Genomic DNA, 20,016 nt, shown 5'->3' on the forward strand with positions numbered 1-20,016 from the left:
CAGGCAGAGGATAAAGGCCACTGCATTGCTCTGAGTCAGCACTCCCAGGCTGTCATGGTGAGACACAAGTGCCTGTTCTTTGTGGGCCTGATATTAACCAGACAAGAGAGAAGTCTAGGCTGGAGCTATGTTAAGCCTCTTCTGGAGGAATATCTAGAAGGGTGAAGAACTCCAATAAGGAGAATCTGCTGAAGAGAAAGCTGGGAAACTAGGGACTAGGATGGCATGATGAGGTGGGGTAGAGAGAAAAAGCCAAAGCATTGCCTGCATCAAAGGAGCTGCACTGAGGCCACAAAAGCCCCCGCCAAGTGAGTCCACTTGAAGATCATGAAGCCCTATGGCCAAGGACAGAAACAGCAGTGGCTCCGTGGTCAGGAAGTAAACAGAGAGCAGAGACCCTGGAAGTTGATGGCTCATAAACTAGACAAAGTCAACCTTTCAATTATCATATAAGTGAAAATCAATATTGCATTGGATATTTTAAACTTTTGATCCAGACTGAAAGTTAATGAGACAGAATTGTCTCTTGGGACCTGACAGAGATGACGTTTTATTAAAGAAAAGGACATTATTTCCTCTCCAAAAAAAAAAAAAAAAAGAGAACAATGGCAGACTTAATGATAGTGTTGAGCCTAGGATGGCTCACCACAAAATATGTCTCAAGCACATATGGATCACTTTGAATTAAAATTACTTAAGAAATGGCTGATGCCAAAGATGCCAGTCTCTCTTCATACTATTGGCCCAAATTTTCCCTCAACACTCAGCTCAAGTCCCACCTCCCTTATGAGAAGTCTCAGTGATATTTCCCTTTCTGGGCTTCTGTGTGGTTTGTCTAAACCTCTGAGCTGGTGTTTTGTAACTTGTAGATACCTCTAACTAGGCACTGTCTATTATATGATACTCATGGCCTCCCTTAACAAGATTGAGATCGAGGACCTTGCTTGTTCCTCTCCATACCATCTGTAGTCATGCACCCTTACTGTGTAGAACAAATTGAGAAAGAATGAAATCAAGAGCCAGATGGAGAAGCATCACGGAACTTAGCTATACAGCAGGTTCCAAAAGATGGCCAAGAATTTCCCTCACATAGGGAAGAGCTGATACTCAAAATACTGAAGCAGAGCAGACTCCCAACCAGTCAGAATGGTCACTACCTGTAACGGTTGCAAGTACTGGCAGAATATTCTCCCTGCCTAAAGGGATACTACTTAGGACATTAATATAAGAACATGTGCTCTTCAATTAAATAAATTCCATTGAATCATGTAGCAGTTTAACCAGAGAAAAATTTTCTTTGACTCTCTGTACCAAATCTCCTCATCTATAAAGAGTATGTAAAAATAGTACTTTCTTCACACTGTTAAGAAGATGAAATATTCTAGAATAGACACACACTTCGAATTATACCAAGTACATAAATGCTCAGTGAGCATTGGTTATATCTGTTAATTTCTCTGAGTTACAAGGTCAAGTCTGTGCACCCAGCATGGCAGGAGGCACCAGGCAGAGGTGAAACTTGCAGTTAGACTGTCTAAGGCTGTTTATCAGTTGACTATTGTTGTAGCAAAACCCCTGCTAGATGGTAACAGAGGGACAGACTCCCAAGCACAGGAATGAGGCTGGGAGGTCTAAGCATCTCCTGGCATTTCACGCTGAGGTTTCATCCAGATACAGCAAATTCTGGGCTTAGAGCAACATGATTTACTCCAGAATTCACCCAGCAGTGAGGAAACAATATACGACAAAATCTTCTAACCCAGACTGAGGGATGGAGTTGGGTGCTGATCTGTGGAATGATGGTCACTGATGTCTATAGCTAAGCAGAGTGGAAGAAAGCACCTTTCTGAGTCCCTTACAAAATCTGGGTGTTCAGGAGGATAGTGTTGATGGTGATAATGATGAAAGAATCATTTAATCAATCACTCGTCTCATCAAAACATTTTATTGAGGGCCTACTATGACCCAGGCTCTATGCTTTACGATGAGAATACAATAGAGAACAAGACAGACATGATCTAGCAGGTCCAGATGAATTCTGTGTCGTATGTCAAATGTATCACCCTTAAAAACATATAATGACAGTGTAAAAAGGTAAATGTTCCTTACGTTGAAAGGAAGCTGCTGGCGTCCACAAATTTGTTTGGCTGGTATCCTAAAAATCAGGATAGGAAATACTTAGATTATAAATTTAACAATCTGACTCCAAACCCCTCAACCCCAGGCAGCACTTAATATTCTAATACTTGTAAATCCAAATCATAAAAAAAGGATTTTTTTAAAAAGTAAAAATAAAATTCTTACTCCTTGGGAGTGCTAATCATGCAGGGCAGATATGATGTGCATATATGAATAGAAATATCCATCTTAGCACATTTCATTTTTCCCCTTAGATAACTGCATATTGAATTTTTTCTTTCCTCTAGGGTAAGTTCTAAAAGGTTCTTGAAAATAAACATCCTGTGCCCAGTACAGAGAAATTTTGTTCTACTCTTTGTCTTCTGTCTGTTCATTTTTGGTAAGAAACCTTGCTTTTTAATAATGTAGTCAAGGAAGGAGTGTACATTCTGCCTTTCTAAATTCTACTTTTCCAAACAGAGCCAGAAGGGTCAGAGACAGAGCAGAGGAGAGATTCCAGAGCTTCAGGCCAGTGGCACCTTCAAGAGCCAGCATGACATCCACGATTTGAATTTTGTGAAATTAAATTTGCCCACAGTGATAGATGCCTGGGAAATAGAGAATTTCGCATCAACACTGTTCAACATACACCTGGAACCACCCCTCTCCCACACACACTTCTATTCTTAACCCTTTAACTGGGCAGAACATGAAAGATGCACACTTAATTTAAAAAAATCTTTTTCTTCCTCTGGCCTCCTAATGAGCCGATCATCTCTCACACCCAAAAGGGTAAATGCTGTCCTTTTCAAGCATCAGGTAGCAAACAGTTTCCCCGCAGGTGTGTGGTAGCTCAGCTTGAAACCCAGCTGGTATCAGGTTCAAGAAAATGAAAGTGAGGAAAAGAGTTCCATCTCCTGCTTTAATCAGTGACTCTCAGCAGCCAGCAGGCTGTCTGCATTTTGTACTTGCCCATTTTCTCACTTGAAGGAAAATGGAGAGTGGTCATGAGAAGAGAATGAAGGCAACTCACAGGTGGACAGTGACCCAGCCGTTCTGGGACTGTGGCTTCCTTTTATGACCTTCCTGTCACACGTGGGCTTTGCTTTTTCTAACCCTAACTCTGTGAGCTTCCTTAGCCTTGAGCCCTTGTAACAGATGTGCAAATAGTTTTTAAATCCACTCTAAACATCACTGTGCCCTATGCAAAATATTTGCTTCAGCAATGTTAGATCATGATCATAAAAATAGAAGATGGGAACACGAGAAAATCCAATAGAAATATCCCAATTGTATTCATGAAAGTGAAAGTCGCATCGCGTCTGATTCTTTGCAACCCAGGAGCTGCAAAGAATCAAACGTAAGGCAAATTCTCCAGGCCAGAAACCCTGGAGTGGGTGTAATTCTCCAGGCCAGAAATCCTGGAGTGGGTAGCCTTTCCCCTTCTCCAGAGGCTCTTCCAAACCCAGGGATCAAACCTGTCTCCTGCATTGCTGGTGGATTCTTTACCAGCTGAGCCACAAGGGAAGCCCAAAAATATCAGAGTGGGTGGCTCATCCCTTCTCCAGAGAAACTTCTGGACCCAGGAATGGAACCAGGGTCACCTGCATTGGCATTGCAGGTGGATTCTTTACCAACTGAGCTATCAGGCAGGCCCTAATTGTATTCATACATTCAAACAAACCTTTGAATGTTAAATAGCTATTGAGTGATTACTGTGGGGCAGACACTGACAATCTTCACAAAAAAGAATAAAAACAATCAGAGACCTGCCCCATGGAAGTTACATTTAAATAGGGAAAATAAATCAAATCAATGTGAATCTGTAGTAGTGATCAAAGCCAGTAAGAAGCTCCCGGTGCCGAAGGCAGGAATTTTAGGATTTCATCTAGACTTAGAAGTCTGGAGTGGGGGGTGGGGCGTGCTCAGAAGGTAAAGAATCTGCCTGCAATGAAGGTGGTGCAGGTTCAGTCTCCAAGAAGGGCAGATCCCTTGAAGAAGAGAATGGACATAAACAAAGAATCTCAAGGACACAGTAGTCAAGTGGACTACAGTCCATGAGGTCGCTAAGAGCTGGATCCCATTGAGCGACTAACACACAGGGGACTGGGAGGTCTTTTCTGGGCAAGAATAATTGACCTGAGATCTAAAGGATAAAGAATTACTAGAGGTGGAGGATGAAGGGAAGAGGAAAGTATATTTCCAACACATGAAAGAGCATGGGCAAATTTCTGAGGTCAGAAGCAACACTGTGAGAACTGAAGGCCCAAGCAGGAGGACTGCTGAGGGCCAGGGAGACACAGTAGGAGATAAGGCTGAAAGGCGTTTGTATCCAATGTTAAGGATTTGGGACTCAATCCTAGAAGCAAGGGAAAACCACTGAAGATTTTTTTCTGAGGGTGTAGGGGGAACAGCTTTGCATTTCAGAGTGCTGTCTCTGGTTGCTACAGTGAAAACAGATTGGAGGCAATCAAGTTTTTGAAGTAGTCTAGGGTGGGCTGCCGTCTATGGGGTCGCACAGAGTCAGACATGACTGAAGCGACTTAGCAGCAGCAGCAGCAGCAGCAGCAGCAGCAGGCCAAACAGCTGGGGGCTTGACCTACTACTGACAATACAATGGGAAAAAAGTAAGTAGAGCCTAGTTGTATTTAAGAAGTAATTGGTGTATTATTTTGATTATTCGCAACTCAATTTTTATTCATTAATTCTCTAGACAAACATTTATTAAATGCATATGTGCTAGACTGTGGAAGAATTAGTACAATGAACAAAGATACAGATATAATTGAAAACATCCATTTAGCAGGGCAGTCAAGAATGCAGACTTCAGAGTCAAATGGACTGTTTTGAATTCCGATCGTGCTTCTAAAGGGGCGCAGAATATGCAGTCCCCAAATATGCCACTTTGGCATGTGGATCATTTTGCGCTGAAGGCAGTCAAGATCAGCAGAGTCAAGAAAAATGTCTACTTTTCCCATAACTCCCTAAATGAATTTTTATTGAGGGCCTGGCTGGGAAAAAGAGCTAACACCAGAGGTTAACTTTTTAATCTGAAATGGCAGGATGGACATCTAATTACCAAACATCTGCTCATTTTATTGCACTGTGATTTTTCCCTCCTCCCTGCCTTAAACTCCAGGCCCCTATTCCATTCCTTAGCTCAGGATGGCACAACTTGTGTCAATGTGCCCTTGGGTCTCATATCTTTGGGACTCTCATATATATAAAATTAAATTTACTTTTCATTTGTTAGTGTGTTATATGTCAATATAATTATTAGACCAGCCAAAGAACCTAGAAAGAAAGAAGGTAAAATTTTTCCAGCCCTACACTTCTTACCAGCTTGTCACCTTGGGCAAGTCAAAGATTCTGAGCCAGTTTTATAAATGGACATTAATGGAACCTACTCATAGAGTTCTCTTGAGGATAAAAATCTGCTGATGCATGTCAAATTAATAATGATGATTGCATTTAGAAAGTTTTTAAGAGGACAGTCCTAAGATGGCGGAGAAATAGGACGGGGAGACCACTTTCTCCCCCACACATTCATCAAAAGAACATTTCAACAGGGAGTAAATTCTACAAAACAACTTCTGAATGCTGGCAGAGGACATCAGGCACCCAGAAAAGCAGATCATTGTCTTCAAAAACAGTCCTCTATTTCTCCTTTAATTTTAATTTTTATAATCTACTATCACTTTTCAAAAAAAAGAAAAAGACCCTATTTTTAAAGCAAACACCATATATATATATTTTTTGTGGTTGTTGTTGTTTTTTAATAATTCTCGTGACTTTGTTTTTTTTTCTTCTTGTTCTTCCTCTTTTCTTTAATATTGTATTTTTGAAAATCCAACCTCTACTCTAGATTTTTAATCTTTGCTTTTTGGTATTTGTTGTCAATTTTGTATATTTAAAAACCTGATCTTCAGTACCCAATTTTACCTGAGAGCGAGATTACTGGCTTAACCACTCTCTCTTCCTTTGGACTCTCCTTTTTCTCCACCAGGTGGCCTCTGTCTCTTCCCTCCCCCTTCTCTTCTCTATCCAACTCTGTGAATCTCTGTGTGTTTCAGACAATGGAGAACACTGAGGGAACTGGTTACCTGCTGGATCTGTCTTTCTCCTTTTCATTTCCCCCTATTATCCTCCTGGCCACCTCTGTCTACTTCCCCCCTCTCCTCTTCCCTGTATAACTCTGTGAACATCTCTGAGTAGTCCAGACTGTGGAGCAAACATAAGGAGGTGATTACTGGCTAGCTTGCTCTCTCCTCTTTTGATCCCACCTCATCTCATTCCAGTCACCTCTAACTACCCCCTCCCTCTTCTCTTCTCCATGTAACTCAGTGAACCTCTCTGGGTGTCCCTCAGTGTGGAGAAGCTTTTCATCTTTAACCTAGATGTTTTATCATCAGTGCTGTATAGATGGAGAAGTCTTGAGGCTACTGTAAAAATAAAACTGAAAACTTAAGCAGGAGGCTTAAGTCCAAATCCTGAGAACATTAGAGAACTCCTGAATCCAGGGAACATTAATCAATAGGAGCTCATCAAATGCCTCCATACCTACACTGAAACCAAGCACCACGCAAGGGCCAACAAGTTCCAAAGCAAGACATACCACGCAAATTCTCCAGCAACACAGGAACACACCCCTGAGCTTCAACATACAGGCAGCTCAAGTTACCCCCAAACCATAGACATCTCATAACTCATTACTGGACACTTCATTGCACTCCAGAGAGAAGAAATCTAGCTCTACCCACAAGACTTCCGACACAAGCTTCCCTAACCAAGAAACCTTGACAAGCCACTGATACAACCCCACCCACAGCGAGGAAACTCTATAATAAAGAGAACTCCACAAATTCCCAGAATACAGAAAGGCCACCCCAAACGCAGCAATATAACCAAGATGAAGAGACAGAGGAATACCCAACAGGTAAAGGAACAGGAGAAATGCCCACCAAACCAAACAAAAGAGGAAGAGATAGGGAATCTACCTGAGAAAGAATTCCAAATAATGATAGTGAAAATGATCCAAAATCTTGAAATCAAAACGGAATCACAGATAAATAGCCTGGAGACAAGGATTGAGAAGATGCAAGAAAGGTTTAACAGGGACCTAGAAGAAATAAAAGAGTCAATATATTATGAATAATGCAATAAATGAGATCAGAAACACTCTGGAGGCAACAAATAGAATATCAGAGGCAGAAGATAGGATTAGTGAAATAGAAGATAGAATGGTAGAAATAAATGAATCAGAGAGGAAAAAAGAAAAACGAATTAAAAGAAATGAGGACAATCTCAGAGACCTCCAGGACAATATGAAACGCTCCAACATTCGAATTATAAGAGTCCCAGAAGAAGAAGACAAAAAGAAAGACCATGAAAAAATACTTGAGGAGATAATAGTTGAAAACTTCCCTAAAATGGGGAAGGAAATAATCACCCAAGTCCAAGAAACCCAGAGAGTTCCAAACAGGATAAACCCAAGGCGAAACACCCCAAGACACATATTAAGCAAATTAACAAAGACCAAACACAAAGAACAAACATTAAAAGCAGCAAGGGAAAAACAACAAATAACACACAAGGAGATTCCCATAAGGATAACTGCAGATCTTTCAATAGAAACGCTTTAGGCCAGGAGGGAATGGCAAGACATACTTAAAGTGATGAAAGAAAATAACCTACAGCCCAGATTACTGTACCCAGCAAGGATCTCATTCAAATATGAAGGAGAAATCAAAAGCTTTCCAGACAAGCAAAAGCTGAGAGAATTCAGCACCACCAAACCAGCTCTCCAACAAATGCTAAAGGATATTCTCTAGACAGGAAACACAAAAAGGGCATATAAACCCGAATCCAAAACAATAAAGTAAATGGCAACAGGATCATACTTATCAATAATTACCTTAAACATAAATGGCTTGAATGCCCCCAACCAAAAGGCAAAGACTGGCTGAATGGATACAAAAACAAGACCCCTATACATGCTGCCTACAAGAGACCCACCTCAAAACAAGGGACACATACAGACTGAAAGTGAAGGGCTGGAAAAAGATATTCCATGCAAATAGAGACCAAAAGAAAGCAGGAGTAGCAATACTCATATCAGATAAAATAAACTTTAAAAAAAAGGCTGTGAAAGGAGACAAAGAAGGCCACTACATAATGATTAAAGGATCAATCCAAGAAGAAGATATAACAATTATAAATATATATGCACCCAACATAGGAGCACCGCATTGTGTAAGACAAATGTTAACAAGTATGAAAGGGGAAATTAACAATAACACAATAATAGTGGGAGACTTTAATACCCCACTCACACCTATGGACAGATCAACTAAACAGAAAATTAACAAAGAAATGCAAACTTTAAATGATACAATAGACCAGTTAGACCTAATTGATATCTATAGGGCATTTCACCCCAAAACAATGAATTTCACCTTTTTCTCAAGTGCTCATGGAACCTTCTCCAGGATAGATCACATCCTGGGCCATAAATCTAACCTTGATAAATTCAAAAAAATTGAAATCATTCCAAGCATCTTTTCTGACCATAATGCATTGATTACATCTCAATTACAGGAGAAAAACTATTAAAAATTCCAACATATGGAGGTTGAACAACACACTTCTGAATAACCAACAAATCACAGAAGAATTCAAAAAAGAAATCAAAATATGCATAGAAATGAATGAAAATGAAAACACAACAACCCAGAACCTGTGGGACACTATAAAAGCAGTGTTAAGAGGAAAGTTCATAGCAATACAGGCATACCTCAAGAAACAAGAAAAAGGTCAAATAAATAACCTAACTCTAGAAAAGGAAGAAATGGAGAATCTCAGAGTTAGTAGAAGGAAAGAAATCTTTAAAATTAGGGCAGAAATAAATGCAAAAGAAACAAGAGACCATAGCAAAAATCAACAAAGCCAAAAGCTGGTTCTTTGAAAGGATAAATAAAATTGACAAACCATTAGCCAGACTCATCAAGAAACAAAGGGAGAAAAATCAAATCCATAAAATTCAAAATGAAAATGGAGAGATCACAACAGACAACACAGAAATACAAAGGATCATAAGAGACTACTATCAGTAATTATATGCCAATAAAATGGACAACTTGGAAGAAATGGACAACTTCGTAGAAAAGTACAACTTTCCAAAACTGAACCAGGAAGAAATAGAAAATCTTAACAGACCCATCACAAGCACGGAAATTGAAACTGTAATCAGAAATCTTCCAGCAAACAAAAGCCCAGGTCCAGATGGCTTCACAGCTGAATTCTACCAAAAATTGAGAGAAGAGCTAACACCTATCCTACTCAAACTCTTCCAGAAAATTGCAGAGGAAGGTAAACTTCCAAACTCTCTATGAGGCCACCATCACCCTAATACCAAAACCTGACAAAGACGCCACAAAAAAAGAAAACTACAGGCCAATATCACTGATGAACATAGATGCAAAAGTCCTTAACAAAATTCTAGCAATCAGAATCCAACAACACATTAAAAAGATCATACACCATGACCAAGTGGGCTTTATCCCAGGGATCCAAGGATTCTTCAATATCCGCAAATTAATCAATATAATTCACCACATTAACAAATTGAAAAATAAAAGCCATATGATTATCTCAATAGATGCAGAGAAGGCCTTTGACAAAATTCAACATCCATTTATGATAAAAACTCTCCAGAAAGCAGGAATAGAAAGAACATACCTCAACATAATAAAAGCTATATTTGACAAACCCACAGCAAACACTATCCTCAATGGTGAAAAATTGAAAGCATTTCCCCTGAAGTCAGGAACAAGAAAAGGGTGCCCACTTTCACCGCTACTATTCAACATAGTTCTGGAAGTTTTGGCCACAGCAATCAGAGCAGAAAAAGAAATAAAAGGAATCCAAATTGGAAAAGAAGAAGTAAAACTCTCACTGTTTGCAGATGACATGATCCTCTACATAGAAAACCCTAAAGAATCCACCAGAAAATTACTAGAGCTAATCAATGAATATAGTAAAGTTTCAGGATATAAAATCAACACACAGAAATCCCTTGCATTCCTATACACTAATAATGAGAAAGTAGAAAAAGAAATCAAGGAAACAATTCCATTCACCATTGCAATGAAAAGAATAAAATACTTAGGAATATATCTACCTAAAGAAACTAAAGACCTATATATAGAAAATTATAAAACACTGGTGAAAGAAATCAAAGAGGACACTAATAGATGGAGAAATATACCATGTTCATGGATCGGAAGAATCAATATAGTGAAAATGAGTATACTACCCAAAGCAATCTACAGATTCAATGCAATCCCTCTCAAGCTACCAACGGTATTTTTCACAGAGCTAGAACAAATAATTTCACAATTTGTATTGAAATACAAAAAACCTCAAATAGCCAAAGCAATCTTGAGAAAGAAGAATGGAACTGGAGGGATCAACCTGCCTGACTTCAGGCTCTACTACAAAGCCACAGTCATCAAGACAGTATGGTACTGGCACAAAGACAGAAATATAGATCAATGGAACAAAATAGAAAGCCCAGAGATAAATCCACACACCTATGGACACCTTGTCTTTGACAAAGGAGGCAAGAATATAAAATGGATTAAAGACAATCTCTTTAACAAGTGGTGCTGGGAAAACTGGTCAACCACTGTAAAAGAATGAAACTAGATTACTTTCTAACACCATACACAAAAATAAACTCAAAATGTATTAAAGATCTAAATGTAAGACCAGAAAGTATAAAACTCCTAGAGGAGAACATAGGCAAAACACTCTCCGACATAAATCACAGCAGGATCCTCTATGATCCACCTCCCAGAATACTGGAAATAAAAGCAAAAATAAACAAATGGGATCTAATTAAAATTAAAAGCTTCTATACAACAAAGGAAACTATAAGCAAAGTGAAAAGACAGCCTTCTGAATGGGAGAAAATAATAGCAAATGAAGCAACTGACAAACAACTAATCTCAAAAATATACAAACAACTTATGCAGCTCAAGTCCAGAAAAATAAATGACCCAGTCAAAAAATGGGCCAAAGAACTAAATAGACATTTCTCCAAAGAAGACATACGGATGGCTAACAAACACATGAAAAGATGCTCAATATCACTCATTATCAGAGAAATGCAAATCAAAACCACAGTGAGGTACCATTTCACGCCAGTCAGAATGGCAGCAATCCAAAAGTCTACAAGCAATAAATGCTGGAGAAGGTGTGGAGAAAAGGGAACCCTCTTACACTGTTGGTGGGAACGCAAACTAATACAGCCACTATGGAGAACAGTTTGGAGATTCCTTTAAAAATTGCAAATAGAACTGCCTTATGACCCAGCAATCCCACTGCTGGGCATACACACAGAGGAAACCAGAATTGAAAGAGACACGTGTACCCTAATGTTCATCGCAGGACATGGAAGCAACCTAGATGTCCATCAGCAGACGAATGGATAAGAAAGCTGTGGTACATATACACAATGGAGTATTACTCAGCCATTAAAAAGAATACATTTGAATCAGTTCTAATGAGGTAGATGAAACTGGAGCCTATTATACAGAGTGAAGTAAGCCAGAAAGAAAAACACCAATGCAGTATACTAACACATATATATGGAATTTAGAAAGATGGTAATGATAACCCTCTATGCAAGACAGCAAAAGAGACACAGATGTATAGAATGGACTTTTAGACTCTGTGGGAGAGGGAGAGGGTGGGATGATTTGGGAGAATGGCATTGAAACATGTATACTATCAGGTAAGAAACAAATCGCTAGTCTATGTTCGATACAGGATACAGGATGCTTGGGGCTGGTGCACAGGGATGATCCAGAGAGATGATATGGGGTGGGAGGTGGGAGGGGGGTTCAGGATTGGTAACTCATGTACACCCATGGTGGATTCATGTCAATGTATGGCAAAACCAATACAGTATTGTAAAGCAAAATAAAGTAAAAATAAAAATTTAATTAAAAAGTTTTTAATAAATATTTTCCTGATTCACCAAACAACTGAAATATCAAAGATATATCAAAGATGTTTTATTTGCAAATGCAATACTTTTTTAAAGGATATGTGATTATAAGGTGGGTACTTGAAGAGTCCTTTCTTATTAATGGCATGAATTTACCACAAGCTAACCTCCCTTCATTGTACTACCTGTATTATACTTCACACATCCTATCCCAGATGTGTAAACTGTAGAGAAGACATTTGAAACATAACCTATGTTCCATAAATATCTCCTCCACATCATCTATAAATACCAGTCTCAACACCTACCCATGCCTATTGTGGCTGATAATAACATTATAAATTGTTCATTCAACAGTAGCTATAGACTAAAATGCATACTAAAGCCAGTATATTAATTTGACTGGAAAAATCTTGCTTCTGTAATCTTCTTTATCATAAATAAAACCCCACTGTAATGATCCACTTTGAAGTATGATTGCTAATGACTTTGGGTAATTCTATCACAGAGCCTAGAAAGCATCACTACGAACAAAGGGCCTTAGAAAGCATCACTATGAACAAAGCTAGTGGAGGTGATGGAATTCCAGTGAAGCTATTTTAAATCCTGAAAGACAATGCTATGAAAGTGCTGCACTCAATATGCCAGCAAATTTGGAAAACTCAGCAGTGGCCACCGGACTGGAAAAGGTCAGTTTTCATTCCAATCACAAAGAAAGGCAATGCCAAAGAATGCTCAAACTACCGCACAATTGCACTCATCTCATACGCTAGTAAAGTAATGCTCAAAATTCTCCAAGCCAGGCTTCAGCAATACATGAACCGTGAACTTCCTGATGTTCAAGCTGGTTTTAGAAAAGGCAGAGGAACCAGAGATCAAATTGCCAACATCCGCTGGATCATGGAAAAAGCAAGAGAGTTCCAGAAAAACATCTATTTTTGCTCTATTGACTATGCCAAAACCTTTGATTGTGTGGATCACAATAAACTGTGGAAAATTCTGAAAGAGATGGGAATACCAGACCACCTGACCTGCTTCTTGAAGAAACCTATATGCAGGTCAGGAAGCAACAGTTAGAACTGGACATAGAACAACAGATTGATTCCAAATAGGAAAAGGAGTACGTCAAGGCTGTATATTGTCATCCTGCTTATTTAACTTCTATGCAGAATACATCATGAGAAACACTGGGCTGGAAGAAGCACAAGCTGGAATCAAGATTGCCGGGAGAAATATCAATAACCTCAGATATGCAGATGACACCACCCTTATGGCAGAAAGTGAAGAGGAACTAAAAAGCCTCTTGATGAAAGTGAAAGAGGAGTGTAAAAAAGTTGGCTTAAAGCTCAACATTCAGAAAACGAAGATCATAGCATCTGGTCCCATCACTTCATGGGAAATAGATGGGGAAACAGTGGAAACAGTGTCAGACTTTATTTTTGGGGGCTCCAAAATCACTGCAGATGGTGACTGCAGCCATGAGATTAAAAGACACTTACTCCTTGGAAGAAAAGTTATGAGCAATCTAGATAGCATATTCAAAAGCAGAGACATTACTTTGCCAACAAAGGTCCATCTAGTCAAAGCTATGGTTTTTCCAGTGGTCATGTATGGATGTGAGAGTTGGACTGTGAAGAAGGCTGAGCACCGAAGAACTGATGCTTTTGAACTGTGGTGTTGCAGAAGACTCTTGAGAGTCCCTTGGCCTACAAGGAGATCCAACCAGTCCATTCCGAAGGAGATCAGCCCTGGGATTTCTTTGGAAGTACTGATGCTAAAGCTGAAACCCCAGTACTTTGGCCACCTCATGCGAAGACCTGACTCATTGGAAAAGACCCTGATGCTGGGAGGGATTGGGGGCAGGAGGAGAAGGGGACGACAGAGGATGAGATGGCTGGATGGCATCACTGACTCGATGGACGTGAGTCTGAGTGAACTCCAGGAGTTGGTGATGGACAGGGAGTCCTGGCGTGCTGCGATTCATGGGCTCGCAAAGAGTTGGACAGGACTGAGCGACTGACCTGAACTGATCATAGAGCCTACGGAAACAAAGAAGAAATTAGCTGGTTGAAGTCAGATACATTCTGTGTTTTGAGCAAGAAATCAATGAAGATAGTGACCTTGGAAAATTTTCCACACCTTTTCTTATTTCATTAGATTTTCCAAGGCGTTCATGTATATCAAATGACCGCAGAAAATTTCAGTGTAAATAATACTAATTTTGAAAGCAGTTTGAAAATCCTAGGATCAATGAGACAGCCTATACTTAATGAAGGAATGTTTATCAGGCTCAAGTTAAATAAATTCGTCAGCCAATAAAACTCACACAGGAAAAAAGTCTTCCAAACGGAACATGCTGCTGCTACTGCTGCTAAGTTGCTTCAGTCGTGTCCGACTCTGTGCAACCCCATAGACGGCAGTCCACCAGGCTCCCCCGTCCCTGTGATTCTCCAGGCAAGAACACTGGAGTGGGTTGCCATTTCCTTCTCCAATGCATGAAAGTGAAAAGTGAAAGTGAAGTCGCTCAGTCATGCCTGACTCTAGCGACCCCATGGACTGCAGCCTACCAGGCTCCTCCGTCCATGGGATTTTCCAGGCAAGAGTACTGGAGTAGGGTGCCATTGCCTTCTCCAAAGGGAACATATTTAATGCAAATACTATGCTACATACATCTTTCATCTTCCTTAACCTTATTTTAATGACTGTTTTTGGGTTTAGTAGGGTTTGTAATGGGATCTCAAAAACAGATCACAAATTGCAACATTGATCCTATAGGAGATAAAGGTTCTACTAACAAAGGCACACTTGTGACCATCATCCAGAAATGAATTACATCAGGGGCTTCAAATTGTTCTCAGATCCTAGCAATTCTTTAGAACTGTCTCAGAGCTGAAGCAGGGCCAAATGAGATTAGGAATTATCCAGATGAATACAGCAAGTCCCATCCCAAAGTCATTTGTTTTATATGTTTGAGTACAATATTTCACTTGATTAAAAAAAAAAGTCTGATGCTTTTTTAAAAAATTGCTTCTAAATCACTGAATTGGACTTCTACAAAATGGAGGTGAGTGGGCCATCTGTTGTATGGCCCTAAAGCCTCAGATACTTTTTTATTACTTCTGCAAACCCATTTTTCTGCTCTTCCTCTTTGTTTCTTCCTTTTCTTTCTCTTCCTTTTCCTCCCCTTCCTTCCACTTCTTTTCTATCATAATAAATATTCATTTGGTACTTAATAGCACTGTAAGTCTGAACTCAGGAAGGCAGTAGTGAGCAGTGGTACAAAGTGAGATCTTAATTCCCTGCCTAGGAATTAAACTTGGGTAGTCTGGATGAGAACCAGAAATCCTAACCACCAGACCAGCAAAGACCAGAGGCTGGAAGCTATTTTTCCCTGAGAAATGCATTTATCAAAGAGGCATAAACTGTAAATGCAAATAAAAAGTTTATTATTAGAGACATAGCACAACAGGTCAGAGAGCACATAGAAAAAGTCTATTTAAGACAAAAGCAAGGATGAGATGCACACCCAAAAAGAAAGGGTGTGGACATCCCCTCTCTCCCAGTGAGGAGGAGCACTGTAAAAAGGTGTTTTAGTTCAGTTCAATCGCTCAGTCATGTCTGACTCTTTGCAACCTCATGGACTATGGCACGCCAGGCTTCCCTATCCATCACCAACTTCCTGGAGCTTGCTCCAACTCATGTCCATCAAGTTGGTAATGCCATCCAACCACCTCATCCTCTGTCGTCCCCTTCTTCTGCCTTCAGTCTTTCTCAGTATCAGGGTCTTTTCCAATGAGTCGACTCTTCACATCAGGTGGCCAAATTATTGGAGCTTCAGCTTCAGCATCAGTACTTCCAATAGATATTCAGTGTTGATTTCCTTTAAGATGGACTGGTTGGATTTCCTTGCAGTCCAAGGGACTCTCAGGAGTCTTCTCCAACATCACAGTTCAAAAGCATCAATTCTTCGGTGCTCAGCTTTCTTTGTGGTCCAACTCTCACATCCGTATATGACTACTGGAAAAACCATAGCTTTGATCAGATGGACCTTTGTTGGCAAAGTAATGCTTCTGCTTTTTAATATGTTGTCTAGGTTGGTCATAGTTTTTCTTCCAAGGAGTGAGCGGCTTTTAATTTCATGGCTGCAGTCACCGTCTGCAGTGATTTTGGAGCCCAGAAAAATAAAGTCTGTCGGTTTCCATTGTTTCCCCATCTATTTGCCATGAAATGATGAGACCAGCTGCCATGATCTTAGTTTTCTGAATGTTGAGTTTTAAGCCACTTTTTTCACTCTCCTCTTTCACCTTCATCAAGAGGTTCTTTAGTTCTTCTTTGCTTTCTGCCATGAGGGCGGTGTCATCTGCATATCTGAGGTTATTGATATTTCTCCTGGCAATCTTGATTCCAGCTTGTGTTTCATCCAGCTGGGGAGTTTCGCATGATGTACTCTGTACTCTGCATATGGGCTTCCCTTGTGGTTCCCCTGGCAAAGAATACACCTGAAATGCAGGAGACCCAGGTTCGATCCCTGGGTTCGGAAGATCACCTGGAGAAGGAAAAAGCTACCCATTTCAGTATTCTGGCCTGGAAAATTCCATATAGTCCATGGGGTGGTAAAGAGTTGGACATGACTGAGTAACTTTCACTTTCACTCTGTATATAAGCTAAATAAACAGAGTGACAACATACTGCCTTGACATAGTCCTTTCCCAATTTGGAACCAGTCTGTTGTTCCATGTCCAGTTCTAACTGTTGCTTCTTGACCTGCATATAGATTTTTCTGGACGGAGGTAAGGTGGTGTGGTATTTTCATCTCTTTAAGAATTTTCTACAGTTTGTTGTGATCCACACAGTCAAAGGATTTAGCATAGTCACTGAAGCATAAGTAGATGTTTTTTCCAGAATTCTCATCCAATAGATGTTGGCAATTTGATCTCTGATCCTCTGCCTTTTCTAAATCCCACTTGAACATCTAGAAGTTCTCAGTGAATGTACTGTTGAAGCTTCATTTGGAGAATTTTGAGAATTACTTTACTAGCATGGGAGATGAGTGCAATTGTGCAGTAGTTTGAACATTCTTTGGCATGCCTTTCTGTGGGATTGGAATGAAAACTGACCTTTTCCAGTCCGGTGGCCATTGCTGAGTTTTCCAAATGTGCTGGCATATTGAGTGCAGCACTTTCACAGCATCATTTTTTAGGATTTGAAATAACTCAGCTAGAATTTCATCACCTCCACTAGCTTTGTTCATAGTGATGCTTCCTAAGGCCCACTTGACTTTGCACTCCAGGATGTCTTGCTCCAGGTGAGAGAGAAATAGTTTAGTTAAGACAGAAGCAAGGCAGAGATACACACCCAAGAAGAAAGGGTGTGGACAGTCCCCCTTGGTGAAGAGAAGCACTTGTAAAGAGGCATTTAAGTCATTTATATAGGTCAGTTCTTCCGGGTCTGTGTATTCTTCCAGGCCAACTATCTGGGTTCTGGTCCCATACCCTGGGACCCTCCGTTAGGTGTGCACACACCCCTCAGCCAAGATGAATCTTTAAGTGAAGCCTTCTGGGATGAACAAGACATTATGGCCAGGTGTTATCCCTTGACTTTTGACACACAAGGAGCCTTTCTGTACATGTATAGTGTCTCCCTTGTCCCAAAAGATGGGGTAGCGGAGATCCATTAATCCTTTGTTCAAACAGGGTTTTGTTCCTCTTTGTCCTTGCCATGACTATTACCTTAAGGTCTCTGCAAGAGACAAAGACTGGCTGTTTGCCCTGTTTCTGTTGTTGCTTCCATTTCAGAAGGCTGGAAGCTGATTATAAATGCCTTAACTGAAGCCCACTATCTCTTTTCTAGAGAAATGCTAACTGTTGTAAGTATCCAGGCTGAAGCCCACTTCTTTGTGCCCCCATGAAATGCAAACAAGAGGCCAGCTGTAACTGTCTAACCTGGATACCATCTATTTCCTGATTCAAGTCTTGACTGATTTTATATGTTCTGTAAATATTTATCTTTGAGAATGGTTGGTGCTGAGGGTTTAGTCCCTGTTGTCATCAAAAATTCAAGGTGCAAGAGGGAGTAAAGTACAGAGAAGCAAGCCAGCAATTGTAACAAGTTGTGGTGAGTGGAGTCTTCCTAAGTGTCACTAGCAGTAAAGAACTGGCCTGCCCATGCAGGAGATACAAGAGACATGCATTTGATCCCTGGGTCAGGAAGATCCCCTGGAGAAGGAAATGACAACCCACTCCAATATTCTTTATATATATAGTATTTTATTTATGTATTTGGCTGAACCAGGTCTTAGTTGCAACATGTGAACTGTTCATTTTGGCATGTGGGGTCTAGCTCCCTGACCAGGGATTGAACCCTGGCCCCTTGGATTGGGAGCCAATGTCTTAGCCACTGGACTACCAAGGAAGTCCCCACTCCAGTATTTTTGCCTGGAGAATCCAATGGACAGAGTAACCTTATGGGCTACTGTCCTCAGGGTCACAAAGAGTTGGACACAACTGTGTGACTAACACTTTCACTTTCATACATGGAAGAGACTCAGGAAAACTAAGTAACTCTCCAAAATGGTTGAATCCTTCACAGTAAATACCATCTTCAGGTGAAGACAAAAGAGAGTGTTGAGGGTGGGGAGAGTCACCTATAGGAGATTTCTAAGAAAAGTGTCGTAGATGAGGGTGATTGCAATGCAGATTTGAGTTGTAGTCTTCTTCATAGTAAGAGTTTCTAGAGATTTGGTCATCCTCTTCTTCCAAGTACAGAGAGGGAGAAACCCTTACAAGTGATTTCCTTGACATATGTGTTTCTTACAAAACAGCAAATTCTAGTAAGTTTTCAGGGCCCTTCCCATGTCTGCTGTTTCTCAGAAAACTATCATATTAAAAAATTAATATGTCAAAGAAACATATTTTATGACAAATTCTATAGTAAAGAATCTGCCTACCAATGCAGGAAACTCAAGAGACACGGCTTGATCCTTGAGTAGGAAATGGCAACCCACTCCAATATTCTTGCCTGGAAAATCCCATGGACAGAGGAGCATGGTAGGCTACAGTCCATGGGGTTGAAAAGAGTTGGACATGACTGAGCACGCACCTGACTACTACTCCTCCTCTCCCATATATGTGTGTGCATGCTAAGTGGCTTCAGTCAGGTCCAACTCTTTGAGACCCTATGGACTGTAGCTAGCCAGGTTCCTCTGTCCATGGGCTTTTTCAGGCAAGGACACTGGTGAAGGAGGAAACAGACAGAACAGGTTGCATCTTGTAAACAAGACTCCATCTTTGGCTGGACTGTGGACATTGAGCTATGTGCCCTGTATCTATGGAAACAACATACAAACTGGAAAACCAGACCCCCTGGATGAAGGAGCCTCAGGACTTGTACCTAGACTTTCCTTCGCCTAAATGAATATGCTAATTATCTGTGTAACAGAACAAAGTTGTAAATCCCATTATGCTTATGGGGGTATGACCACAGGCCTATTGATAAATGTCCACTGTTTAACTATCTAGGCTTATGACACGTGAATCATGGGTTAACTTTGATCGTATATCTCTTTCACCTTGTCCAGACTAGTTTCAAGGATTTTGGGGAGGTGGGATTTAGCACGTACACTTAGGGTATATAAGGTTTTCACAAAAACTGGTCGGGGTCCTTGGCTAAGAGGAGACACTGCCTTGGGTCCGCCGGTGTGATAAACTGCACTCCACTATCTGCATTGTCCTTCTGAATGAGTTTGTTTCCTGGAATGCATGGCTACAACACTGGAGTGGGTTGTCATGCCCTCCTCCAGGAGATCTTCCCCACCCAGAGCTTGAACTGGCATTTTTGTACATCTCTTGCATTGGCAAATGGGTTCTTTACCACTAGTGCCACTTGGG

Source organism: Capricornis sumatraensis, chromosome 2 (genome assembly GCF_032405125.1).
Source record: "Capricornis sumatraensis isolate serow.1 chromosome 2, serow.2, whole genome shotgun sequence".
Taxonomy (NCBI): domain Eukaryota; kingdom Metazoa; phylum Chordata; class Mammalia; order Artiodactyla; family Bovidae; genus Capricornis; species Capricornis sumatraensis.